Source organism: Oryctolagus cuniculus, chromosome 7 (assembly GCF_051225735.1).
Source record: "Oryctolagus cuniculus isolate XC-2025 breed Fujian yellow rabbit chromosome 7, ASM5122573v1, whole genome shotgun sequence".
Taxonomy (NCBI): Eukaryota; Metazoa; Chordata; class Mammalia; order Lagomorpha; family Leporidae; genus Oryctolagus; species Oryctolagus cuniculus.
In genome coordinates this window covers 18967713-18994646 of record NC_142873.1, presented here as the reverse complement: position 1 = coordinate 18994646, position 26934 = coordinate 18967713, and the positions used below count along the sequence as shown (strand labels likewise).

The 26934-nt window shown below is 50.7% G+C and overlaps 1 long non-coding RNA gene across 4 annotated transcripts in view; it reads right to left on the bottom strand.

The window, feature by feature from the left end:
* Nucleotides 1-20609, bottom strand: part of LOC127493541 (uncharacterized) — an 82811-nt gene extending 62202 nt beyond the window's left edge. For 2 of the 4 annotated variants that reach the window (XR_016236999.1, XR_016237002.1), the window contains exon 1: nucleotides 20158-20609. This is a non-coding gene — a long non-coding RNA (uncharacterized LOC127493541). The remainder of the gene's footprint in view (nucleotides 1-20157) is intronic. The other 2 variants (XR_016237001.1, XR_016237000.1) reach the window with 2 other exon arrangements.
* Nucleotides 20610-26934: the final 6325 nt, after the last annotated feature.

Here is a 26934-nt window from a genome sequence, read left to right as displayed (position 1 = left end):
ATTAATCCATCTATATACAACCCAACTGATTTTGACAAGAGTGCTTAGGTCATACAACAGAGTAAGTGTAGTCTCTTCAACAAATAGTGCTGGCAAAAATGGATGTATACTTATAGAAGAATGAAATTAGATCCATACCACTCGCTATACCTAACAATCAATTCAAACCAGATCAAAGACCTAAATTGAACAGATTATGAAGTTGCTGAAAGAAAACATAGGCAAACACTCCAAGACATTGCTGTAGAGGACGACTTCTTGGACAAGACCTCCAAGGCACAGGCAACAAAACAAAACTAAACAAATGGGACTATAACAAACTCAGAAGCTTCCATAAGATGGTAACTGTCAAAATCTGTGAAAGACGGGTTGTTACCAATGAGACCTCATTAATTACCCAAAAGCTGGCAAGATCAGGGAAGCCTGGGGTAGCGTCAGCTGGATGGTATTGCCAGTGTTCCCCATGAGCAGAGGGTGTTTTTATAATACAGGATTCTGATTTCCTTGACAATTAGGGCAATGTGTGCCCATACTGCTTCCAAATTCCATTGAAGATATCAAGATTGTTGTGATGTGCGCAATTAATATATTAATTTCCGGCCCAGGTTCTTGTCTCCCTCAGAGTAAGAACCACTAAGCAGACGTTGGTATGCTGTGCCGACAGGGGCGGGACACACACACATTCACGCACGCGTGTGGACCACCCCACACAGAGAAATACCCAGTCTAAGCAGGCCAAAGAGTTGCCCGGAAATGAGAGAAGAAAATAACCCAAAAAAGTAACTCTCAGAGCCGTCCGCAGTGGGAGATGGGAAAAGCGCAACACCCCTAGGCGGGGTCTGTGGTAGAGCCCGGGTCCATCTCTCTTTCTAAGGAAGTGGGTGGCACTCCGTCGGATAGAACCCCAGCGGGGGTCTGAGCATGCGCCCTTGTCCCAACTCCATCCTAGGAAGGTAGGCGCACTAGACTGACATCACTTGGGAGGGACACAAAGTTCCAGGTTGCCCAACCTTCAACTAACCCCTTAAGTTACTCCACATCAGTTGGAGCACTATGGCTCAGATTACGTTAGCAGATGTGTGGTTTTCTAAATGCCTTTGTTTACAGAAATCCTAATGTTGCCTAAAAGTCACTCACTGAGATGTTTACTCACTTCCAGGAAGGAGCTAGAACCAACTCATTGCTTCCATTACCCCATCCTTGATTTTATGATGGAGCTGGACTTAAATGAACCTAAAAGGTTTTTTAGGTTTTTTCCCTAAAAGGAAAAAAAATGGGAGGAGGAATGGGGAGAAAGTTAAAAAAAAAAATTGATCTACGGTGTTTGGTTCCACGTGTAAGTATTCTCACTGTAGCCACCGGACATCACTGAAAACAGAGCTGGAAGCCCAGGAGAAGCTGTGCGGGTCTGGCAGCATCACTCACTGGGGGGTAACGAGGGGCATCACTGGGCTGGCTAGAAGCCAGAGCGCGTTAACGCAGGGACAGCAGAGCCGCAGACAAACCCCACAAACTGAGCTGGCTGTGGCTTCTTCCGTGGCCCTGAGGTGTGGGGGGAGCTGACGCCTTCTCTCCTGGGTGACAAGCCCCATTGCCGGGTGCTTGTTGCTTCTGCTTCCTGACCCCCACTCCCTCTCACGAGAGACCAGGGCCTGCTCAGCTCTGAGCGAGTGGGAATTGGAGTGTAAAGAACTTGATGGAGGAGGTGGGGGGACTGTGGTTGTGTGTGGAGGAGACCACCCCTTGCTTTCATGTCCTGGAATCCCAACCCCAAGTGGACCCCTTCACTCTCCAAGGAACAGGGATATGGAAGAAAAGGTTAAGCCTGTTTAGGGACCAGAGCTGGAGCGACTTTCCCAACAGGCAGCAGGTGTCTGGGGCCACCACGCAGGAATGCACCCTGAAGAAATGGTCAGGGCGCAGGCTGCTGGGGGGTAATAAGCCTCATGCGGCGAGCACAGCGCTAGCTCCTGCATAATTTATCCCACTTATAAATATCAAAGCAGCCACAGCTGCTAGCACTCCAGCACAAACCCCACAAACATTTCTTCAATTATTCAGTCCGGGAACTAGTCAACTGCTTCAAAGTTACATTTTTATAAAGTGTCAATTACAGCTCAGTTGCAGGGCTGACCCCCTCTGAGTGGAATGGGGAAACTCCCTTCTCCCCTCCCTTCCTCCTCACTCCCACTGCCTCTTTGCTTGCTCCTCTTCTCTCCGCCCCTCCCTCCTTGACTGTCTCCACTCCTAGCCCCCACCCCACCCCAGCAAGGGACCTTTGGTCAGGCTCTGGGGGAGGCTGGGTCATCCAGAATAGAGGGGCGGCCATGTGGTAGGGTCTATAGCACCAGGAGGAGACCAGACAGACTTCCTGCGGGGAGTGCGGGAGCAGGGCTCAAGGTGGGAGGCCTCTGGGGTCTGGAGGGTGCAGGGGGCTCTGTGGCCCACATTCGGGATCTGGTGTAGGGGCTGGTTCCACTTCATACTATCCCGTGTGGCCCTACGAAGTCACTTCAACTTTCTCAACTTGCGCTGTGCTGTAAAAGTGAGTGCGACAGGCATCCAGATTCCCGGGGCTGCCTTAACGAACTGGGTGACAACACAGTGGTGGTATCTGACACGTGTGGAGGCTGCAGGTCCTACTCCCTCCCCAAAGATGCTAGAGGAGGGTCTGTCCCAGCCCTCTCCTCAGCTACACTGGTGTTCCCGAGCTGTGGCTGCGGCTTTCCACTCTTCCCGTGCTGTACGGGCTGTGTCTGTCTGTCTCTGGGAGTAGATTTCCCACTTTTATATAAGGACATATCAGATTGGATTAGCGCCTGCCAACGTGGCCTTGTTTCAACCCGATTACCCCTCTATGGATCCCACCTTCAACAAGGTCACATCTGGACTACCTGTGGGCTAGGAACTTCAACAAATCTTCCTTCTTCCTGAGGGGACACAGCTCAACCACAGCATCAGAAGTTCCTACCAGGAATTAAATCTGGGTGTGAGAGAGCAGGGAGAAATCACTCGGTGATTCCCGTGAAGACAAGAGCCTTCCCAGGGAAATGAGGTGGGGGGATCATAACATTCTTCAACAATTAATTAGTTAATTGCTTTGAAAGGCAGAGAGGCCGGTGCCATGGCTCACTAGGCTAATCCTCCGCCTTGCGGCGCCGGCACACCGGGTTCTAGTCCCAGTCGGGGCGCCGGATTCTGTCCCGGTTGCCCCTCTTCCAGGCCAGCTCTCTGCTGTGGCCCGGGAGTGCAGTGGAGGATGGCCCAAGTGCTTGGGCCCTGCACCCCATGGGAGACCAGGAGAAGCACATGGCTCCTGCCTTCGGAACAGCACAGTGCGCCGGCCACAGAGCGCCGGCCGCAGCGGCCATTGGAGGGTGAACCAACGGCAAAGGAAGACCTTTCTCTCTGTCTCTCTCTCTCACTATCCACTCTGCCTGTCAAAAAAGAAAAAAAAAGAAAGAAAGGCAGAGAGAGAGAGAGACAGACTCCTCCAGCCAGTGGGTCACTCCACAAATGCTCACAGTGGCTGCAGCTGGGAACACAACCCAGGTCTCCCAGGTGGGGGCAGGGGTCTAACTCCTGGAGTCATCACAGCTGCCTCCTAGTCTACCTGAGAAAGAAGCTGGAGTCAGAGCCTGAGCCAGGAGTCAAGTCCTAACCAGGAGGCCAGCTGCTTACCCTGGGGCTGCGGTTTAAGCCAGTCCTGACCCAACCTGTAGCCGATCAGAGACTGTAGCAGAATGTAGCAGGTAAGAGGCCAACTCCAAGGATGAACTTGGGTCGTGCCCTCCAAGCTCCTAAGAAAGGACATAGCTAGAGCCCCCGGACTCTGCAAGGGTCCTGCCCCTCCAAAGGCATCGCTCTGTGGCAGGTCAGACTCCTGCGTCGGCCTCGGGGTATCATCCGCACCTGAAGCCTGGGGAGTCTGGCCTTCTCTCTGCAAAGGGACGATCTTGTTACAGAGAGAAAACAAAGACCATCCCCTCCTTCAGAGCTGGCACTGGGTGAGTGAGAAGGTGCTCCAGGAACTGCGACTCCATCAGGTCAAGACTGGGGACCGAGGAGCTCGCCTTGGGAGGTGGGAGCAGGGTAGGCCCACTGGGAGGTGGGGGATCCTAGCATCACAAGAGGCCCCTGAGGCCACTGGGGGAGAGAAGTGAGGCCCTGGAGAGTCAGTGGGGGAAAGCTGGGCAGTGCTCAGGAAGTGAGAACACAGCAGCATCCAGGTATCCTCCAGGACTTCAGGTGCCAGGTGAATCCCCCCGAAGAGGAAGTTCTAGAAATTCTGCCTGCTGTGTGGCCTCTGGACTTCAACTGTAGCGTCAACCCATCCCTGGGTCTCCAGTCTGCTGGTCTACCTTTCAAGTCTGTATAATCATATGACCCAAGTTCTTAAAATAAATCTCTCTGTGTTCATATATCCAGCCTATCAGTTCTGTTCCCTGGAGAACCCTTGTGTTAATGGACTTCCACTGCATAACTTTACTTAAGAGGAGGTGGTCCATATGTGTATGATCGAGCTGGTTGAAGTCTGAACTATATACCTTAAAGCAACCAAGTGTGTTTGGCCACCGTGGGGCAGCAGCAAGTGCCATGGCGACTTGGACGTAAGAGGAAGGGGCCTGAAGTAGCCTTGGTTCATTGACCAACAAGGAGGGAGGAGTCCTATCAGCCCACACATGTGGATGATGGCGCCTCTGGCCCTGGCGTTCAAGAACAAACCCAATGCTTCATGGGTGCCAGCAAGGCCAAGACAGAAGGGAAGGGAATGGTCGTGGCTGAGGATCCATAGGTGCCTGCTGGATGTCTCCACTGGTCCCCAAGCTGGCCAGAGCTTAGTCCTTGGATGTGAGCAAGGTGGGCTGTTGTCCACCCAATGCCTTGTGATCAGTCACAGCCTCACGGGAGCTGGCAAAGGTCTCAGACACGATGTGGTCCCACCCCTGCCTCCAAAGGAAGGAGCCGTAGCGAGGACCCATCAAGCTGTCTGGGCCATGAGTGCTGAAGCTCATTGTCACTTCCACCTCTTGGTGGAAGTCCCGGGATGGAGCTCATCAGGTGCAGCGCCATTGGGGTTTTTCTCCTGCACATTGCAGGATGCTGAGCAGTGTTTCTGGCCCCAGCCGCCAGATGCCAGCAGCAGCAGCTCCAAGTCCTGACAATCAGAGATGTCTCCACAGATTTCAAAGCATCCCCTGGGTGGGTACAGATGCCAGATCTAACAAATACCAGTACCAGATGCCCACTGGATTTGCAATTCAGAAAAACGACACGTAATGTTGTGGTCCGAGTATGTCGCACGCAATAGTTGGGGCGTACTTACACTAAGAAGTGCCTTGTGTTTCCCTGGAATTCAAATGCAACTGGGCATCCTGTACTTTGACTGGCAATGCTACCTGTGGGAACAAAATGCCAAAATGTGGGAGCAAAATGAGCCACCACTCATCTAGGGGCTGCAAGAGAAAAAGGTGGGGCTAGTGCTGCAGCACAGCGGTCAAAGCTGCTGCCTGTGGCACCAGCATCCCATGTAGGTGCCAGTTTGAGACCCGGCTACTCCATTTCCAATCCAGCTCCCTGCAAATGCACCTGAGAAAGCAGTGGAAGACGGCCCAACTACTTGTGCTCCCTGCAGCCAGTGGAGACCCGGAAGAGGCTCTTGGCTTCAGATCGGCCCAGCTCTGATTTGAGGAGCAAACCAGCAGATGGAAAATGTCTATGTGCCTCTAACTCTTAAAAAAAAAAAAAGATGCTTTATTTGAAAGATTTATTTATTTGAAAGTCAGGAGTTACAAAGAGAGAGGAGAGAGAGGAAAGAGGAGAGAGGAGAGAGAGAGAGAGAGAGAGAGAGAGAGAGAGGTATTCCATCTGATGGGTCACTCCCCAATTGGCTGCAATGGCAGGAGCTTTGCCAATCCGAAGCCAGGAGCCAGAAGCTTCCTCCAGGTCTCCCACACAGGTACAGGAACCCAAGGACTTGGACCATCTTCTACTGCTTTCCCAGGCCATTATAAGGGAGTTGGATTGGAAGTGGAGTAGCTGGGACTAGAACCAGTGCCCATATGGGATGCTAGCACATCAGGCCAGGGCGTTAACCCACTGCACCACAGTGCCAGCCCCGTCAAATAAAGCATCTTTAAAAGAGGAAGTGGCTTTATAGGATTTGAGCAATTGATGGGAAAGACAGAGCACCATCACCCAGGTCTCTCACTGACCACCTTGTGTCTCACTCAGCCAAGCCCAAGGATGAAGGTCCACAGGACAGCGTTGTCTCCACCTCAGAGACAGAAATGAAGGCTGAGGGTTATAGTACTGACCTAAGCCAGACGGACTGGAGGGAGTGGGTCTGAGAGTACACCCGGTCAAGGCGGCGTCATCACTTTTAAGGGCTCCTTCTTCCATAAAAATCACTTGAAATTATATATTTTTTACTGCACTGACCTAAATTAAAATTATGCAATTAATATTAATCATATGCAATTTATATTGTGTTAAAACTGTTCTCTGGCCTAAACATTACTTTTTCTTCAGTTTGTACTAGAAGCTAAACCATGTGCTCAACACATTAGAGACAGCCCTCAGCACTGAGCCTCCCACACATGGTCGATGAGGCGGCCCAACCCTCAGCCTTCACCATCACCAACCTTTCCCCTTCTCCAGGCTCCCTGCAGCCACAACAATTGAATTCCCATACTTTTGGATAAGTACCCAGGAGTGCTGTTGTGCAATCACACAGTAGCTCCACTTCTAGCTGTCTGAGGGACCACAATGGTGATTTCCACAGCCACAGCCCCATTTTCCATTCCTCTGACAATGCGCAAATCGCTACTCATTGCCCCCGCCTACAGCTCCTGGACTCTCCTGGGCCTCTTAACACCCTGCTCTGCAGACAGAAGTCGATCAGAGATAGGACATAAACTTCAGCTATTAACTCAACCTCCCAACACCTGCTCTTCTACTAACATAAGGGCGGGCAGCTCAGGAAAGTGTCCAACACCATTTTCCACCCCACATGCTGGAGAGCCTAACCTTTCCCCAGCCCTAAGAGGCAGCAGCACCATCCATTCCCGATCATCCTGCACAGAGCAAACAGGCACCTGAGTGCTCAGGCCACCTTCCATGTGCATCAGGTTAAACGGCTGCTAAGGAAGCGAGGCGGGGGGGGGGGGGGGGGGGGTGGAGCAGGGAAGGCCTCTGTCATTCCGCTTCAAGCCTGCTTGTAGCAGACGGCTCTGCCCAGCCCTTCCTGTGCCCTTGTTGCCGAGAGCAGAACTTTTTCCCACACTCTCAGCCATCCTCCTCCCTCCCTCCTGGTCCCACCGTGTGCCCAGCGATCCTGCCAATGGCTGCATGGGAGCTGCCTCCTTCAGCAGAGCTCTGACGCACTTCCTGCCGTGACAAAGACGCTCATTCCCAAGTCCTCCTGTACCTCAGAACCCAGCTTCCAAGTCCTCCTCTGCAAAAGGAAGAGATTTCCACTGGAAAGTGATTTTCAAGCCCAGTCGCTGATCTTTGGCTGTTCTCTACTGAGGTGAGCCGCAAGCAACCTGTGGGCAGTGAGACCTCAGAGGAGATGATCTGTGTGTCCGTAGGGGCTAATTATACATACCCTCCCAGTTTTATAGGCATCACTGTCACTCTCCTTTCAACACAGCCCCAAGAAGAGAGAAGGTGAATAGTCTCTGAAATCAGGGCAGGAATTGCTTGCAGTCAGGTTGGACTTTGGTGCATGCACTGTTTCTTGTGTCAAGGTTATCCTGCTCACTGTAATTACTCCTCTTCGCAGACAGCACAGAGCTTCAGACATGGGCCATCACAGCTACCTAACCCAGACAGGCCCCAGCTGCTGAGCTGATGGAAAGGAACTCTAGAAAATTCCAGGGTGAATATGTGGCATGTCCCTTGTTCTACACAGGCCTGAGCTCCGCAATCCTCATGGTTTCCTTTGTATTACCATTTTACATGTGAGGACCAGCGTTCTGCAAAGCCAAGATGGCCTGGGAGTGCCCGTGAGAGCTGGAGGCAGCCAACTCAACCCCACACTGCCCATGTGCCCTCACGTCAGGCCACTGGCGGGAGGGGTGACCTGGCCACCACAGGCACCACAGGGAAGTGACTGTGGGGCAGAAAGCAGAGTCCATGCAGATTTCCAGACACGAGGGTGGTGTCTGACCCAGAGGGTGAGAAATGGCTACAGAGCAGAACAGCGTCACCTGCTGTCCCTCTTCTGTATTTTGAGGCCTGAAGGCTTCCCAGACAACAGACACACACTCCAGTGGAAAGGACTCACCCGGACAGGTGGAAGAGCCCATCAACAACTTCCCCCAGCTCCTAAGTGATCCCTGTCAGATCATTAGCTACCCGACAGCCTGCAAGAACTAGGGCAGAATAAAAGAGCAGAAACGGATAAAGCCACTGTGTCACAAGGCGTCACAGTTAAACAGCTCTCAAGACCAAAGGCTCACAGCTCCCAAAGGAAAAGAAATTTGGATGACTGTGACACTTCTGTGCCCCTGGCTTCCTCAGGCTGGGGCCAAGCCAGCCATGGCCTCCAAACCCCTCTGGCTCTGCCCCTCTGTGCCATTCCCGGCTCCTCCCTGGCGTCTGGGGCAGCTGACCTGCCACCCTGCCCACAGCTCACAGAATCACAGAATCACAGAATCACACAAGCCACCAACACCAGCTCTTTCCTTCGCGTCTCAGCATCCCTGATACACCCAACGTCCTCTTAGATGGAGCCCACTGGAGGTGCCAGGGGGCCATCAACACGCTCTGTTGGCTTCAAAAGGACACAGCAAAGCACTGAGGCCAACCCCACACGTTCACCCTGGAGCTGAAGTCTGCAGCCTGTGGGTGCCTGCATTCTCGTCCACAGTCATTCACAGCGCCTCTTGGCGGGTGGCTCTGACCAGCAAGTCCCACCCCCACTTCCCTACACCCTCCCTTTGAACCCACCACAGCCCTATAAACAAGAGAGCCCATCCCCCCAGCACCAGCCACACCACCTGACAGACACCCCCATGTCTCTGGTATCTTTCAAGGCAAGCTTGCCTCTCTGGCCCCATCTGTCCGTCTGCACCTGGCCCTCCTCCCTGCCTCTTCCTCTCCAGCATCTTTGCCTCCCCTTGGTTGTACCCAAAGCATGCCTGTGGTGAGACCTGGGCCCTGCTCTCTGCCGGTCCCTCTTGGGGCTATCCCTGCAGGAGAAGCACTGAGGGACAGCGTTGAGCCGGGGAGGCAGCAAGCACTGTCCAGGAATATTGGTTTCTTTCTAATCCGGTGGAAAGCGAGAAATCGGGCCCGCTCCTTCTGGATTGCAGCCTGGTGAACATCTCTCCTCTTTTCACTCGCCTCACAGACCCTGCAGCGCTCCTGGGCTTTGCTGCCTCCCTCACCTCTGCCCTGAACGTGGGTGCCCCAGCATGACTGCTCTGGACCAGTCCTCAGGTTCAACTAGTGCTGTTACCACCCCAGCCTCTCATGGACCAGCACCCCAGGGTGCCTTGGAACTCTGGGGCCAACTCAGGCCAGACGCACCTCCAAGAATGGAGACATCCCCACGTCTCGTCTCTCAGGCTGGGGTTTCATTCCTGACGGTTTCAGCCACCCCAGACGGTCGGCTGCCCCCTTCTGTGGCCGCCACCCACCAGCTCTCTGCAACCCCATTCTCCTTCCTAAAAGCTCATGACAGAGCCTCGGGTGATCACTGAGCTCATAAATAAGAGTGTTAATTGTTAAATTAACAACAGAAGTCACTGTGCCTTTGCTCCACATGTAGGACCTCTGTCCTTAATGGATTGCACTGGGAAAATTAACTATAAAACTTGTTTTGAAACAGCACTTTATACTTTGTGTCTATGTTGGTGCAAACTGTTGAAATCTTTACTTAGTATAGAGTTGGTCTTCTGTAGATAGTTAATTAAAAACAAATCTTAATGAAGAATGGGATGGGAGAGGGAGTAGGAGGTGGGACGGCTGTGGGGGCGGGAGGGTGGGTATGGGGGGGGAGAACCTTTATATTCCTAAAGCTGTACCTATGAAATCTGTGTTCATTCAATAAAAGCTAGAAAGCAAGAAAGCAAAAGAGCTGACAGCAGATGGCAGCAAAGACCGTGCTCCAGCCTAGGTCTGCATGCACTCACCAGGCTCTGAGCCCAATGGATCTAGGCTGTGGGGGAAGGGTGCGCGCCTGAGTGTGACAGCGTGATGCAGATGCACTGTGAGGAGCCCCCAGAAGGGGAAGACGCGTTCACGCACAGTGAAGAGGGGCCAGGAGCCAGCCCACAGGAGCAGGAGATGGAAGGGGTCCCGGGCTCCCGGGGACAGGAAGTCTGATGTCTGTGAGCTGAGTCCAGAGTGGCCCCCAAAGGCAGAGGCACTGACCAGAGGTGAGTGCAGTGCTGGGGAATTGGGGTGCCAGCCTGAAGGCCTGTGCATCCCATTTCTCCCATCTCATGCCAGTGCAATCCAAGAGGCCAGCAACTTCTGTCTCTCTGGGTCACGGAGCCGTTCCCAGACACAGAAGTGGCGCTCCAGAACTGCACAAGGACCCGCGGGGACTCACCTGAGGGGCGGCATCTGTGCAGCGTGCTCAGGTGAAAGGCGAGCTGGCTCCTACCCATGGCAACAGACTCAAGCCCAGCCCTGAACCCTGCCGGCCAATCTCAGCACCTGGAGCTGAGGCTAGGGTAAGAAACCCAACAGTGGAGGCTCACGGAGGCTCCCCTGGCCACAGGGACCACAAGAGCATGGCGGACAAATGGCCTGGAAGGCAGCTCAGCAAGGTCAGGGAGGGCCCAGCCACGCTCACCAGCTGAGTCAGCTCCACAGACAGGGTGGCTCACGCAACAGAAATGTATTCCTCACTCTTCTAAAGGCCAGAAGGCCAAGATCAAGTCTACAAGTCCGTGTGGATGACGTCTTCTCCCTGGGTCACCACGTGGTCACTCTGCGTGTGTGTCTCTGTCCTCATCTCCTAAGGTGCCAGATTGGATGCTGGCGACCCACGTGTCTTCATCTTACCCTCATTACATCTGTATGGCCCTGTCTCCCAGTGCAGTCACACAGTGGTCCCTCAGGATTTGCTCAGGACACAGCTGGCTGAGGCTGAGATGTGCAAGGTGATCAGTCAGCTCTGTACTTATCAGGCAGGGGCAACACAGGGCTCCAGGGACAGGTGGCCTGGAGACAACACACGTGCTGGGGTTGGAAAATGTGGCGCTCACCTGGCTGGGCCCGCGGGCCTGCAGGGGCCTGCCTTAGCAGGTCTGGGGGTGTCTAGCAACCTCGTTTCACCAGGCCAGCCCTCAAGCTCCTCTCGACCTGGAGGAGGACTTGGGGTCAAGCGTTGCGATTTCATCCAGACCTTATAGAGGCCCCTCAAGGAGTAAGGAAACACAGCTCCAGAGAATTAAGGAAAACGCTCAAGTGGACGTTGATTGGAAGCAGATTTCCAGCCACACAGCTCAGCCCAGGACCCTGCTACCCACAAACCTCCACGTGGAGCACCCGAAGCCCCATAAACCTCCATGCAGAGCACCTGCAGCCCAGGGTGCAGACACTGGCACAGGACACCTGACGACCTCAGAACAGGGAAACACCCAGAGGCCCGCCAGGTCCAAAGATGTAGCATGAGCTAACCCTTACGTTTCTGGATTATGAAGACAGCTTTTTTAGGGCAGGGCAGAAGGGGGTTGCCCTGAGACAAGCAGTTTGTGGGGCCAGAGAAGGAGCAACTACCACAAAGCTGTGAGGAAGGATTTCAGCATTTTTACCACAAACGGGGGCATAGCAGTGCGAGCGCCTGAATCTCAGCGTTGCTTAGGGGAAACCTGTAGTTTCTTGGTGCCATAACACACCAATCACAGAAGCCTCCGCCTGCCTGCCAGCCTTGGTCCCAATAAGCACAGGCCTTGGAGCTCTGTAGCCAAGAAGTAGTCTGGGGCTCCCTGGCCTTGATTATGGATTCTATAACTGATGGGATGGCCCTCCAGACAGAGGCTGGCCCCATCCATGCCATGGTCATTCGTTTTAATTATGGTTTACATCAGCCTGGTGGGTACGTACACTGACACTTTTTGGTGAGCTTCACATTCAGTTCAATAAACCCCAAAGAGCTCCCAGTGTTGGCAAGACCTGCATGTGGACAGGATGGTTACACAAGACAGACAGAGCAATAGCTTTGTGGATGTAAGCCCTCCACCCGCATGCTGCCCTCCAACTGTATAATACTGGGTAGGTAACGTCACGTCTCTGAGCTTCAGTTTTCTCATCCTTAAATAGTACAACTTTCTGCCTCTGTAGGGTATTGTATACATTAAACCAAGTAAGACAGAGTCCTTTGCTAACCTGAACGCTACAAGTACAGAGTATGATTACTTCAAGTTTCATCACTGTCGTGGTTAGGAAAGAGCTGTATCAGCTCCTTGTCTGGATTATACTCTCCCAGCAGGGGAAGTGGGTTTGCAATAACATTGCTACATGCTTGTCTTTCGAACATCAGAAGAGGCCGGCACTGTGATGCAGTAGGTTAATCTTCTGCCTGAGGCGCTGGCATCCCACATGGATGCCAGTTCTAGTCCCGGCTGCTCCACTTCTGACCCAGCTCTCTGCTGTGGTCGGGGAAAGTAGTAGAAGATGACCCAAGCACTGGAGCCTCTGCACCCATGTAGGAGACCCAGAAGAATCTCCTGCCTCCTGGCTTCAGATCTGCCCAGCTCCAGCCATCGCTGCCATTTGGGGAGTGAATCAGTGGATCTCAGACCCTTCTCTCTGTCTCTCCCTCTGTCTGTAATTCTATATCTCAAATACAATTTTTATTGACCAACAGTAATTGTACATATTTAGGAGGTCCAATGCAATATTTCATACATGTGCATATTTTAATGATCATGTTAGGATGATTAGCATCCATTGCTTCATATAGTCAAGGTATTTTTTGTAGTGTGAACATTCAGAAGCCTTTCTTCTAGCTATTTAGCAAAGTACAGTATGTTATTACTAACTATTATCCTGCTGTGCAATAGAACATCAACAGGATAGTTTTAACAATAGGGAAAGAAAGGACTTTTTAATTCAATAAATGTAAACCTTTCTGAGGTTAAACATTTTTATATATTTTTGAGGGAGTTAACCTTGGAGAAGAACCCAAGAACGGTGCCTCTTTTGTGAGCACTTAGACATCGCTATAGCTTATGATACACAGGTAATGTCCTCCACTTAATGCATTAAAATGAGGTAGGTCTTTGCAATCAAATTTTACTACTCACTCTCATAATAAACTCATTGAGGACAGAGGTCCTGCATGGGGAGTAAGTGCACAGCGACTCCTGTTGTTAATTTAACATTCTTATGTATGACATCAATGATCACCCCATGCTCTTGACATGAGCTTCCTAAGCTATAGAAGCTTTTTGCATCCACTGACTCCATCAGTATTTAGACAAGGCCATGGGCAAAGTAGAATCACTCTCCTCCCTGCAGAGTAAAGTACATCCTTCTTTGACCACTTCTTTCTGCTGGAATTCACCTACATGGGTCCTTCACATGGGGCATGTTTGCCACAGTGTTTCAGCTTTCCATGCCTGATGTGCTCTCTGGGTTTTTCAGCCAGATCAGAATGCCTTACAACAACAGAACATTAGGAAGGGGGCCAGCACTGTGATGCAGCAGGTTCTAGCCCCAGACTGCAGCACAGGCATTCCATATGGGCGCCAGTTCGAGTCCTGGCTAACCCATGTCTGATCCGGCTCCCTGCTGATGTGCCCTGGAAAGTATCAGAGGACGGCCCAAGTCCTTGGGCCCCTACATCCATGTGGGAGACCCAGAAAAGGCTCCTGGCTCCAGATGAGCTCAGCTCCAGCCATTGTGGCCCTTTGGGAAGTGAACCAGCAGATTGAAGACATCTGTCTCTACCTCTTACTCTTTCAAATAAATAAGGTTTTTGAAAACATTAGTAGGATGTTGGCCTTAATTGAAGGCACCCTTTGATGTCCACGAGTCTAGGTCCCCACAGCAGGGGCATGTCCAGGAAGCACCTGCTCAGTCTTGAGTCAACAGGACTGACTCCTGGAGGATAAGTTACAGTAAGAAGCAACTCCCCAGGCAGCAGCTGCTCTTTAGAGGGACGCCTGTGTCATAGCATCCATGTTTAATTAAAATGTTTGCCTGCCTGTAGCCCAATGTCTTTTATACATGGTCTAATTTCTTAAAGGCCATCAAAATGATTCTTAGACACATCCCCATCCCACCCTCAAGGAACATATTTTTAACTTGGAAATTCATCAATGGGCATGAGGGAGGCCTAGGAGCCCCTAAAATTGCATGCAAAAGCTGTGAGTCCCTGCATGTCTAATGCTATCCTAGGGGCACCAGGAGTTGTCAACTGGAAACAAAAGACCCTTGGTGCCAAGGGCGGTGGACACTGTAATTTGCACTCTTATAATTCTTACTCTAGGAGCAGATTCTGGTGAAACGGAGTCAGGAAGGCACCTCCAGACTGTAGGAAAACCTCATCAAGCTTACCCCCACTTCTAATGAGGGCTACAACAACGTTTCACACTTTCTTCCCAACTGACAGCCTTCCCACAGACTCTGCTAGATGAGCAGCCAGGAACCCCAGCTTAAGGAAAACTGGCTCATTGCATTTTCATAGAAGATTATTGCTGAAGTCTCAAAACTCCCCTGGCAAGGCGAGGAGGCAGGCAATATTACTCCAATTGTACATCTGTACATTTTCTTATTTAAGGAAATGAGGAAAGAAGCACCAAGTGGCAGAATACAGTGGGCACTTATTGTTATAGTCTACGGAATATATTTAATAAAAAAGGATAGTGGAATCTCAGAGTTGAGTTAGGGAAAGAACAGCAGAAGAAATGCCTTGCAAATCAGAGGAACACTGTGACCAATGTGGAGGGACACACACAACTCAGGACCCCAGCAGCAGAGAGCCTCAGAACCAGCTTTGGAGAGAGGTGAGAGCAGACTGCAGCAGCCCAAGTACTGTGTGGGAAGAGCTTGGTGTGAGTCTGGCTTGGAGCCTGTGGGGGACAGTGTCCCTACCAACCTAGAGGGAAAAAAGGGGGGCAAGTTCTCTCTGACCACCCAGCACCAGTGTCCTGAAACCAGCTGAGGGTGTGAGGGCACCATCACAGACCTATGTATCATCTGCACCAGCTCTCATCCATGTGCCTAGCAACCAGTCAAGAGGAGATGCCCGAGTTAGGCTGGGAAAACTGATAGGGGGCTGGATGCTCATAACTGTGGGAGCCTTGTGTGCCGAGACTTGAAAACAATGTGAATGCATTCAGGGTGCAGGGTGTGGCTGGGTCTTTGGGTAGTCACTGTAGGCAGTTCCACACATTCGGGGCTCCCCGATTCTTTGGTGAGGGTCACTGCTGTGGGATCTGGGCTCACACTGAGGACTGCATAGATCCTCTGTGTGGTTCTTGTAACAGCACAAATGAATACTGTGCCCACTGAAGCTAGTGCCCAGGCATTGGTTTCCTTGGAGGAGAGGGGTGAGTATGAGACCACACCAACAGAGCTGAAAAAAACCTCCCGACTGAAAAAAAAAAGAGATTACCGTGCCCAATTTGAGAGTCACCTTGGACATTCCCCTTACCCTGGACCACTGAACAGAGCTCTCTGGCCACACCCAGCACATGCCTCATGGTATCCACTGAAAGAACAGACACTCCACTAAGCCACAGAGAAGTAGTCCAAAGATAAAAGCCATCACAGGGGAAAAATAAACTAACAAGTATCTGCACTAACACCTAAAAATAAATGTAGCAATTCAAGAAACAAAAATAAAGAAGACAACACAATACCCTCAAAGGAACACAACAACACTTCAATACTAGAATATGAAGACAAAGAGACTGAAGACATGCTAGAAACAGAATTCAAAAACTTGATTGTGGGATTACTTAGAAGAAACCAGAAGCAAATCAACAAATTAAACAAATCCATACATGGCATGAGGAAAAATTCTCATGAAATTGAGATTTTGGGAGCCGGCACTGTGGCATAGCTGGGAAAGACACTACCTGCAGCACTGGCATCCTATCTGGGAGCTGGTTCTAGTCTTGGCTGCTCCACTTCCAATCCAGCTCTCTGCTATGTCCTGGGAAAGCAGTGGATGATGGCCCAAGTCCTTCGGCCCCTGTACCCACATGGGAGACCTGGAAAAATCTCCTGGCTGCTCACTTTTGATTGACGCAGCCATCTGGGGAGTGAACCAGTGGATGGAAGACCTGTCTCTCTCTTTTCTCTCTGCCTCCCTTAACTCTGACTTTAAGCAAACAAATAAACTTTTTGAAAAAAAAGAAATTGTGATTTTTAAAGAGAAATCAATGTGAAACAGTATAAATGAAGAATTCAATAGAACAAATAAAAAATGCGGTGGAAAGCCTTAACAACAGAATCGGTGGGGCAGAAGAAAGAATATCCAAGTTAGAAGACAAATCTTTAGGTTTTCTACTCAGACCAAAAAAATGAAGAAATTAGAAAACTAAAAACAGTGTTAGAGATCTATGGGATACAACCAAATGACCCAACATACAGGTTTTAAGAGTTCCTGATGGCACAGACAGAGAGAGAGAGAAAGGATCAGAAGACCTTTTTAGTGAAATAATTACAGAAAACTTCCCTAATTTGGAGAAAGGGACATCCAAGTACAGGAAGACATAGAACTCCTAATGGACATGACCAGAAGAGATCTTCACCATGACATATTGCAATCAAGCTCGCCACAATAAAACAAAGAAAAGATTCCAAAATGTGCATGAGAGAAATGCCAATTACTTTCAGAGGATCTTCAATTAGACTCACAATGAATTTCTCACCAGAAACCCTGCAAGCTAGAAAGAGGCAAGATATATTCCAAGTACTAAAAGAACTGTCAACCCTAAAAAACTATATCCTGCAATGCACTCATGTATGAAGCTGAATTTGCCACCACCCATCCAGACTTACAAATGATGGTTAAGCATGCGCTACACAAAGAAACACAGAAACATGGTCATCTCTACAAAAGAAGGTGAAAGCAGAAAATCTCCCAGTAAAGTACAAAGGAAACCCCAAGCAAACAAGAGGAAATCTATGGGAAAATGGAAGGGGCACGTTGTTATGCATCAAAAATCACCTTGAATGTAAATGGCCTCAACTCTCGAGTTAGAAGACACAGAGTGGCCAAATGGATTAACAAACAAAACCCATCTATTTGATGCCTACAAGAAACTCATCTCAGCAACAAAGATAAAGGCAGACAAAGTGAAAGGATGGAAAAAGACACCATGCTAACACACAAAAAAAGAGCTGGTATAGCCATTCTAATATCAGACAACATAGGCTAACACATAACAGATAACATAGACTAACACAAAACTTAAGACAAAGAAGAGCACTATGCAATGATTAAGGCATCAATTCAACAGGAAGATGAGACTATACTAAACTTTGTGCCCCTAAATACGGGTCACCTGACTATTTAAAATAAATGTTGATGGATCTAAAGGGGGACATAGACTCCAATACAACAACAGTGGGGGACTTTAATACCCTACTTTCAGCAATTCACAGATCAACTGGACAGAAAATCAGCAAGGAAACAGAGTTCATCAATACTATACACCAAATGGACCTAACAGATATATACAGACCTTTTCATGTTACTGTTGCAGAATATACATTCTTCTCAGCACTGCATGGAACTTTCTCTAGGAATGACCAAGACCAGGCCATAAAGCAAGTCTCTGCAGATTCAAAGAAATCAAATTCATACCATGCATCTTCTCAGACCACAGTGGAATGAAGCTGGAAATTGGCAATTCAAGAATCTCTAGAACATACGCAAACACATGGAGACTGAACAACATGCACCTGAACGAACAGTGGGTCATAGAAGAAATCAAAAACTGTTGAGGAACAGGTTTTCATATTATTTGTTGAACTCTTAGCATACAGTTGATAATATGTGTATGAAGTTAAATAAAAACAGATCTTAGTAAAAACTAAGAATGGGGATAGGAGTGGGAGGAGGAAGAAGGGTGGGATTGGGGGTGGGAGGGTGGGTATGGAGGGAAGTAACACTATCACTATATTCCCAAAGTTGCATTTATGAAACACATGAAGTTTGTCTACTTAAATAAGAGGTTTCTGGTGGGAAAAAAGTACAATCAGCAAAATCCAGAATATGGAAAACTTTATAGAATAAATGACCTAATTTCTTTTTTTCTTTAGATTTTATTTATTTGAGAGGCCAAGTTATAGACACTGAGAGGAAGAGACAGAGAGAAAGGTCTTCCATCCACAGATTCACTCCCCAAATAGCCTCAACAGCTGGAGCTGCGCCAGTCCAAAGCCAGGAGCTTCTTCCAGGTCTCCCTCTCAGGTGCAGAGGTCCAAGCACTTGGGCCATCTTCTACTGATTTTCCAGGCCACACCAGAGAGGCAGATTGGAAAAGGAGCAGCCAAGAATCAAACTAGCACCCATATGGGATGCTGGCACTGACAGGCAGAGGATTAGCCTACTGAACCACAGCCCCAAATGACCAGATTTCTTCAACAAATCAATTTCAAAGGGTAAAAAAGAGGGAGACAGAATCTACTGAATGAACAAACTGTCGAAGTTGCGGGATGTCCTGAGAATATTATATTATTCTACTGACAATCACACACCATTAGAGCCCAGAGACCTCTAATTGGTACTGCAAAATATTTTCCTAATAAATAATTATTCAACACAACTAAGCAACTGTTTGGGCAAAAGGCAAATAACCGTGTATTCTAGAAGTATCAATAGCTATGTTAACAATAACAATCAACACTGACTAAACATGTCCTATGCATTAGGAACTGTTCACAGTATTCCACATAGATGAAATGAATACATATACACAGTCTGGCTGTGTTGGCATAGTAGGTAAAGCTGCTGCCTGCAGTGCTGGCATCCCCTACGGTAGCTGATTTGAGTCCCAGCTGCTCCTCTTCCAATCCAGCTCTCTGTGGTGGCTTAGGAAAGCAGTGGAGGGTGGCCCAAGTCCCTGGGCCCCTGCAACCATGTGGGAGACCTGGAAGAAGCTCCTGGCTCCTGGCTTTGGATTAGCACAGCTGAAGCCACTGTGACCAATTGGGGAGTGAACCAGCAGATCAAAGACCTCTCTCTCTCTCTGCTCTCCTCCTCCTCTCTGTGTAACTCTGACTTTCAAATAAATAAATAAATATTTTTAAAAAACCAATGGTATTAAGATTTAGAAAAAACAATCTTAAAATTCATATGGTGTCGCAAATGACCTAGAATAGCCAAGGTGATCTTGAGCAAGAAAAATCAAGCTGAAGGCACAATACAAAGCTATAATCATTAAAGCAGCATGGTACTGGTATAACAAGTGACACATAGATCAATGGAACAAAAGTGAGCCCACAAAATATCCATCTATATACAGCCCAACTGATTCAACAAATGGTGCTAGCAAAAATGGATGTATACTTGTAGAAGAATGAAATTAGATCCATACCACTCGCTATACATAACAATCAACTCAAACCGGATCAAAGACCTAAATTGAACAGATTACAAAGTTGCTGAAAGAAACCGAAGGCAAACGCTCCAAGACATTGCTGTAGAGGACGACTTCTTCGACAAGACCTCCAAGGCACAGGCAACAAAAACAAAACTAAACAAATGGGACTATAACAAACTCAGAAGCTCCCATGAAGATGGTAACTGTCAAAATCTGTGAAGGACGGGTTGTTACCAATGAGACCTCATTATTTCACCGAAAAGCTGGCAAGATCAGGGAAGCCTGGGGTAGCGTCAGCTGGATGGTATTGCCAGTGTTCTCCATGAGGAAAGGGTATTTTTAAAATGAAGGATTATGATTTTCTTGACAATTAGGGCCATGTGTCCCCATATTGCTTCCAAATTCCATTTTTGAAGATATCAAGATTGTTGTGAGGTACGCAATTAATATATTAATTTCCGGTCCAGGTTCTGTCTCCCACAGAGTAAGAAACACTAAGCAGACGTTGGTATGCTGAGTTGATAGGGACAGAACACACACACACACATTGACGCACGCGTGTGGACCACCCCACACAGAGAAATACCCAGTATAGGCCCACAATTCAGAAGAAAAAAACCCAAAACAGTACCTCTGAGTGAGAGCCATCCGCGGTGGGAGACGGGAAATGTGCAACACCCCTAAGCGGGGTCTGTGGTGGAGAGAGCCGGCGTCCACCTCTCTAAGGAAGTGGGTGGTACCCACCTCAGATAGACAACCCCGGCGGGGGTCTGAGCATGCGCCCTGGTCCCAGCTCCATCCTGGGAAGGTAGGCGCCCCAGACTGACATCACTTGGGAGGGACACAAAGTTCCAGGTTGCCCAACCTTCAACTAACCCCTTAAGTTACTCCACATCAGTTGGAGCACTATGGCTCAGATTACGTTAGCAGATGTGTGGTTTTCTAAATACCTTTGTTTACAGAAATCCTAATGTTGCCTAAAAGTCACTCGCTGAGATGTTTACTTGCTTCCAGGAAAGAGCTAGAACCAATTCATTGCTTCCATTACCCCATCCTGAACTTTGATGATGGAGCCGGACTAAAATGACTCTGAAAGGTTTTTTTCCTAAAAGGGAAAAAAAAATTTATCCCGCTTATAAATATCAAAGCAGCCACAGCTGCTAGCACTCCAGCACAATCCCAGCAAACATTTCTTCAATTATTCAGTCGGGGTACTAGTCAACTGCTTCAAAGTTACATTTTTATAAAGTGTCAATTACAGCAGTTGCAGGGCTGACCCCCTCTGAGTGGAATGGGGAAACTCCCTTCTCCCCTCCCTTCCTCCTCACTCCCACTGCCTCTTTGCTTGCTCCTCTTCTCTCCGCCCCTCCCTCCTTGTCTGTCTCCCTTCCTAGCCCCCACCCCACCCCAGCAAGGGACCTTTGGTCAGGCTCTGGGGGAGGCTGGGTCATCCAGAATAGAGGGGCAGCCGTGTGGTAGGGTCTATAGCACCAGGAGGAGACCAGACAGACTTCGATGCGGGAGTGGGAGAGCAGGGCTCAAGGGGGAGGCCTCCAGGGTCTGGAGGGTGCAGGGGGCTCTGTGGCCAACATTCGGGATCTGGTGTAGGGGCTGGTTCCACTTCAGACTATCCGTGTGGCCCTACGAAGTCACTTCAACTTTCTCAACTTGCGCTGTGCTGTAAAAGTGAGTGCGACAGGCATCCAGGTTCCCGGGGCTGCCTTAGGAACTGGGTGACAGCACAGTGGTGGTATCTGACACGTGTGGAGGCTGCAGGTCCTACTCCCTCCCCAAGATGCTAGAGAAGGGTCTGTCCCAGGCTGTTCTCAAGCTTCCAGGTGTTCCCAAGCTGTGGCTGCGGCTCACTCTCACCGTGCCTTACGGGCTGTGTCTGTCCGTCTCTGGGAGTAGATTTCCCACTTTTATAAAAGGACACCGTCAGATTGGATTAGCGCCTGCCAACGTGGCCTTCTTTCAACCCGATTACCCCTCTATGGATCCCACCTTCAAATAAGGTCGCATCTGGACTACCTGTGGCCTAGGAACTTCAACAAATCTTCCTTCTTCCTGAGGGGACACAGCTCAACCACAGCATCAGAAGTTCCTACCAGGAATTAAATCTGGGTGTGAGAGAGGAGGGGGAAATCACTGCGTGATTCCCGTGAAGACAAGACCCTTCCCAGGGAAATGCGGTGGGGGGATCATAACATTCTTTTAACAATTAATTAGTTAATTGCTTTGAAAGGCAGAGAGAGAGACAGAGACTCATTCACCCAGTGGGTCACTCCACAAATGCTCACAGTGGCTGCAGCTGGGAATGCAACCCAGGTCTCCCAGGAGGGGGCAGGGGTCTAACTCCTTGAGTCATCACAGCTGCCTCCTAGTCTGCCTGAGAAAGAAGCTGGAGTCAGAGCCTGAGCCAGGAGTCAAGTCCTAAGCAGGAGGCCAGATGCTTACCCTGGGGCCACGGTTTAAGCCAGTCCTGACCCAACCTGTAGCTGATCAGACTGTTGCAGGTAAGAGATAGGCAACTCCACGGATGGATTTGGGTCGTGCCCTCCGAGCTCCTAAGAAAGGACGTAGCCAGAGCTCCCCAGACTGCAAGGGTCCTGCCCCTCCAAAGGCGTGTCATGCTGTGTCTGGCTTATTTCACTCAGCCTAACGTCCTCCAGTTCATCCATGCGATCAAAAGCAAACAAGAAGCCCTCTGCCCTAAGGCAGGGTGACACTCCATGGATGGACAGACCCCGTGCTGGGTATCCAGTCACGTGTTGGTGGACAGTTGCATTACCTCTACTTCTTGGCTATTGTGAATTTGCCACAATGAACATGGGCATCCAGATGGTGCTGCAAGACTCTGATTCCCTCACTTTTGGATAAATACCCAGGAGTGGTGTTGTGCAATCACACAGTAGCTCCACTTCTAGCTGTCTGAGGGACCACAATGGTGATTTCCACAGCCACAGCCCCATTTTCCATTCCTCTGACAATGCGCAAATCGCTACTCATCGCCCCCACCTACAGCTCCTGGACTCTCCTGGGCCTCTTAACACCCTGCTCTGCAGACAGAAGTCAATCAGAGATACGACATAACCTTCAGCTATGACCTTGACCTCCCAACACCTGCTCTTCTACTAACATAAGGGTGGGCAGCTCAGGAAAGTGTCCAAGGCCATTTTCCACCCCACATGTTTGAGAGGCTAACCTTTCCCCAGCCCTAAGAGGCAGCAGCACCATCCATTCTCCATCATCCTGCACAGAGCAAACAGGCACCTGAGTGCTCAGGCATCAGGTTAAACGGCTGCTAAGGGAGCAGAGGGGGGGGGGGGGTGTGGAGCAGGGAAGGCCTCTGTCATTCCGCTTCAAGCCTGCTTGCAGCAGACGGCTCTGCCCAGCCCTTCCTGTGCCCTTGTTGCCATGAGCAGGCCTTTTTCCCACACCCTCAGCCATTCTCCTCCCTCCTTCCTGGTCCTACCCTGTGCTCAGCAGTCCTGCCAATGGCTGCATGGGAGCTGCCTCCTTCAGCAGAGCTCTGACGCACTTCCTGCCTTGACAAAGACGCTCATTCCCAAGTCCTCCTGTACCTCAGAACCCAGCTTCCAAGTCCTCCTCTGCAAAAGGAAGAGATTTCCACTGGAAAGTGATTTTCAAGCCCAGTCGCTGATCTTTGGCTGTTCTCTATGAGGTGAGCCGCAAGCAACCTGTGGGCAGTGAGACCTCAGAGGAGATGATCTGTGTGTCCGTAGGGGCTAATAGTACATGCCCTCCCAGTTTTATAGGCATCGCTGTCACTCTCCTTTCAACACAGCCCCAAGAAGAGAGAAGGTGAATAGTCTCTGACATCAGGGCAGGAACTGCTTGCAGTCAGGTTGGACTTTGGTGCATGGACTGTTTCTTGTGTCAAGGTTATCCTGCTCACTATAATCACTCCTCTTCCCAGACAGCACAGAGCTTCAGACATGGGCCATCATGGCTACCTAAGCCAGACAGGCCCCAGCTGCTGAGCTGATGGAAAGGAACATTCTAGAACATTCCAGGGTGAATATGTGGCATGGCTCTTGTTCTACACAGGCCTGAGCTCCTCAATCCTCACAGTTTCCTTTCTATCACCATTTTACATGTGAGCACCAGCGTTCTGCAAAGCCAAGATGGCCTGGGAGTGCCCGTGAGAGCTGGAGGCAGCCAACTCAACCCCACACTGCTCATGTGCCCTCGCGTCAGGCCACTGGCGGGAGGGGTGACCTGGCCACCACAGGCACCACAGGGAAGTGACTGTGGGGCAGAAAGCAGAGTCCATGCAGATTTCCCAGACAAGAGGGCGGGGTCTTCTCCAGAGGGTGATAAATGGCTACAGAGCAGAACAACGCCACCTGCCGTCCATCTTCTGTATTTTGAGGACTGAAGGCTTCCCAGACAACAGACACACACTCCAGGGGAAAAGACTCACCCAGACAGGTGGAAGAGCCCATCAACAACTTCCCCCAGCTCCTAAGGGATCCCTGTCAGATCATTAGCTACCCGACAGCCTGCAAGAACTAGGGCAGAATAAAAGAGAAGATTCGGATAAAGCCACTGTGTCACAAGGCAGTCACAGTTAAACAGCTCTCAAGACCAAAGGCTCACAGCTCCCAAAGGAAAAGAAATTTGGATGACTGTGAGACTTCTGTGCCTCTGGCTTCCCCAGGTTGGGGCCAAGCCAGCCATGGCCTCCAAACCCCTCTGGCTCTGCCCCTCTGTGCCATTCCCGGCTCCTCCCTGGCATCTGGGGCAGCCACCCTGCCACCCTGCCCCCAGCTCACAGAATCACAGAATCGCACAAGCCACCAATGCCAGCTCTTTCTTTTCGCGTCTCAGCATCCCAGATACACCCAACATCCACTTGGATGGAGCCCATTGGAGATGCCAGGGGGCCATCAACACGCTGCTATTGGCTTCAAAAGGACACAGCAAAGCACTGAGGCCAACCCCACACGTTCAGCCTGGAGCTGAAGTCTGCAGCCTGTAGACACCTGCGTTCTCGTCCACAGTCATTCAGAGCGCCTCTCCGCAGGCGGGTCTGACCAGCAAGTCCCACCCCCACTTCCCTACACCCTCCCTTTGAACCCACCACAGCCTCATAAACAAGAGAGCCCATCCCCCCAGCACCAGCCACACCACCTGACAGCCACCCCGATGTCTCTGGTATCTTTCAAGGCAAGCTTGCCTCTCTGGCCCCATCTGTCCGTCTGCACCTGGACCTCCTCCCTGCCTCTTCCTCTCCAGCATCTTTGCCTCCCCTTGGTTGTACCCAAAGCATGCCTGTGGTGAGACCTGGGCCCTGCTCTCTGCTGGTTCCTCTTTGGGGCTATCCCTGCAGGAGAAGCACTGAGGGACAGCGTTGAGTGGGGGAGGCAGCAAGCACTGTCCAGGAATACTGGTTTCTTTCTAGTCCGGTGGAAAGCGAGGAATCGGGCCCGGTTTTTCTGGATTGCAGCCTGGTGAACATTTCTCCTCTTTTCACTCGCCTCACAGACCCTGCAGCGCTCCTGCTGCCTCCCTCACCTCTGCCCGGACGTGGATGTCCCAGCATGACTGCTCTGGATCAGTCCTCAGGTTCGGCTAGCACTGTTACCACCCCAGCCTCTCATGGACCAGCACCCCAGGGTGCCTTGGAACTCCCGGGGCCAGCTCAGGCCAGACGCACCTCCAAGAATGGAGACATCCCCACATCTTGTCTCTCAAGCCGGGGTTTGATACCCGACAATTTCAGCCACCCCAGACAGTGGCTGCACCCTTCTGTGGCACCACCCACCAGCTCTCTGCATCCCCAGCTCTCCTTCCTAAAAGCTCATGACAGAGCCTCGGGTGTTCACTGAGCTCATAAATAAGAGTGTTAATTGTTAACTTGACAACAGAAATCACTGTGCACCTGCTCCCCATGTAGGACTTCTGTCCTTGATGAGTTGCCCTAGGAAAATTAACTATAAAACTTGTTTTCAAACAGCACTTTGTACTTTGTGTGTCTGTGTGGGTGCAAACTGTTGAAATCTTTACTTAGTATAGAGTTGGTCTTCTGTAGATAGTTACTTAAAAACAAATCTTAATGAAGAATGGGATGGGAGAGGGAGTAGGAGGTGGGACGGCAGTGGGGGCTGGAGGGTGGGTATGTTGGGGGGTAACCTTTATATTCCTAAAGCTGTACCTATGAAATCTGTGTTCATTCAATAAAAGCTAGAAAGCAAGCAAGCAAAAGAGCTGACAGCAGATGGCAGCAAAGACCGTGCTCCAGCCTAGGTCTGCATGCAATCACCAGGCTCTGAGCCCAATGGATCTAGGCTGTGGGGAGAAGGGCACGCGCCTGAGTGTGACAGCGTGATGCAGATGCACTGGGAGGAGCCCCCAGAAGGGGAAGACACGCCCACGCATGGTGCAGAGGGGCCAAGAGCCAGCCCACAGGAGCAGGAGATGGAAGGGGTCCCGGGCTCCCGGGAACAGGAAGTCTGACCTCTGTGAGCCGAGTCCAGAGTGGCCCCCAAAGGCAGAGGCACTGACCAGAGGTGAGTGCAGTGCTGGGGAATTGGGGTGCCAGCCTGAAGGCCTGTGCATCCCATTTCTCCCATCTCATGCCAGTGCAATCCAAGAGGCCAGCAACTTCTGTCTCTCTGGGTCACGGAGCCGTTCCCAGACACAGAAGTGGCGCTCCAGAACTGCACAAGGACCCGCGGGGACTCACCTGAGGGGTGGCATCTGTGCAGCGTGCTCAGGTGAAAGGCGAGCTGGCTCCTACCCATGGCAACAGACTCAAGCCCAGCCCTGAACCCTGCCGGCCAATCTCAGCACCTGGAGCTGAGGCTAGGGTAAGAAACCCAACAGTGGAGGCTCACGGAGGCTCCCCTGGCCACAGGGACCACAAGACATGGCGGACAAGGGGCCTGGAAGGCAGCTCAGCAAGGTCAGGGAGGGCCCAGCCACGCTCACCAGCTGAGTCTGCTCCACAGACAGGGCGGCTCACGCAGCAGAAATGTATTCCTCACTCTGCTAAAGGCCAGAAGGCCAAGATCAAGTCTACAAGTCCGTGTAGATGACCTCTTCTCCCTGGGTCACCACGTGGTCACTCTGGGTGCATGTCTCTGTCCTCATCTCCTAAGGCGCCAGATTGGATGCTGGCGACCCACGTGTCTTCATTTTACCCTCATTCCATCTGTATGGCCCTGTCTCCAGGTGCGGTCACACAGTGGTCCCTCAGGATTTGCTCAGGACATGCTGGCTGAGGCTGAGATGTGCAAGGTGATCAGTCAGCTCTGTACTTATCAGGCAGGGGGAACACAGCGCTCTAGGGACAGGTGGCCTGGAGACAACACATGTGCTGGGGTTGGAAAATGTGGTGCTCACCTGGCTGGGCCCCCAGGCCTGCAGGGGCCTGCCTTAG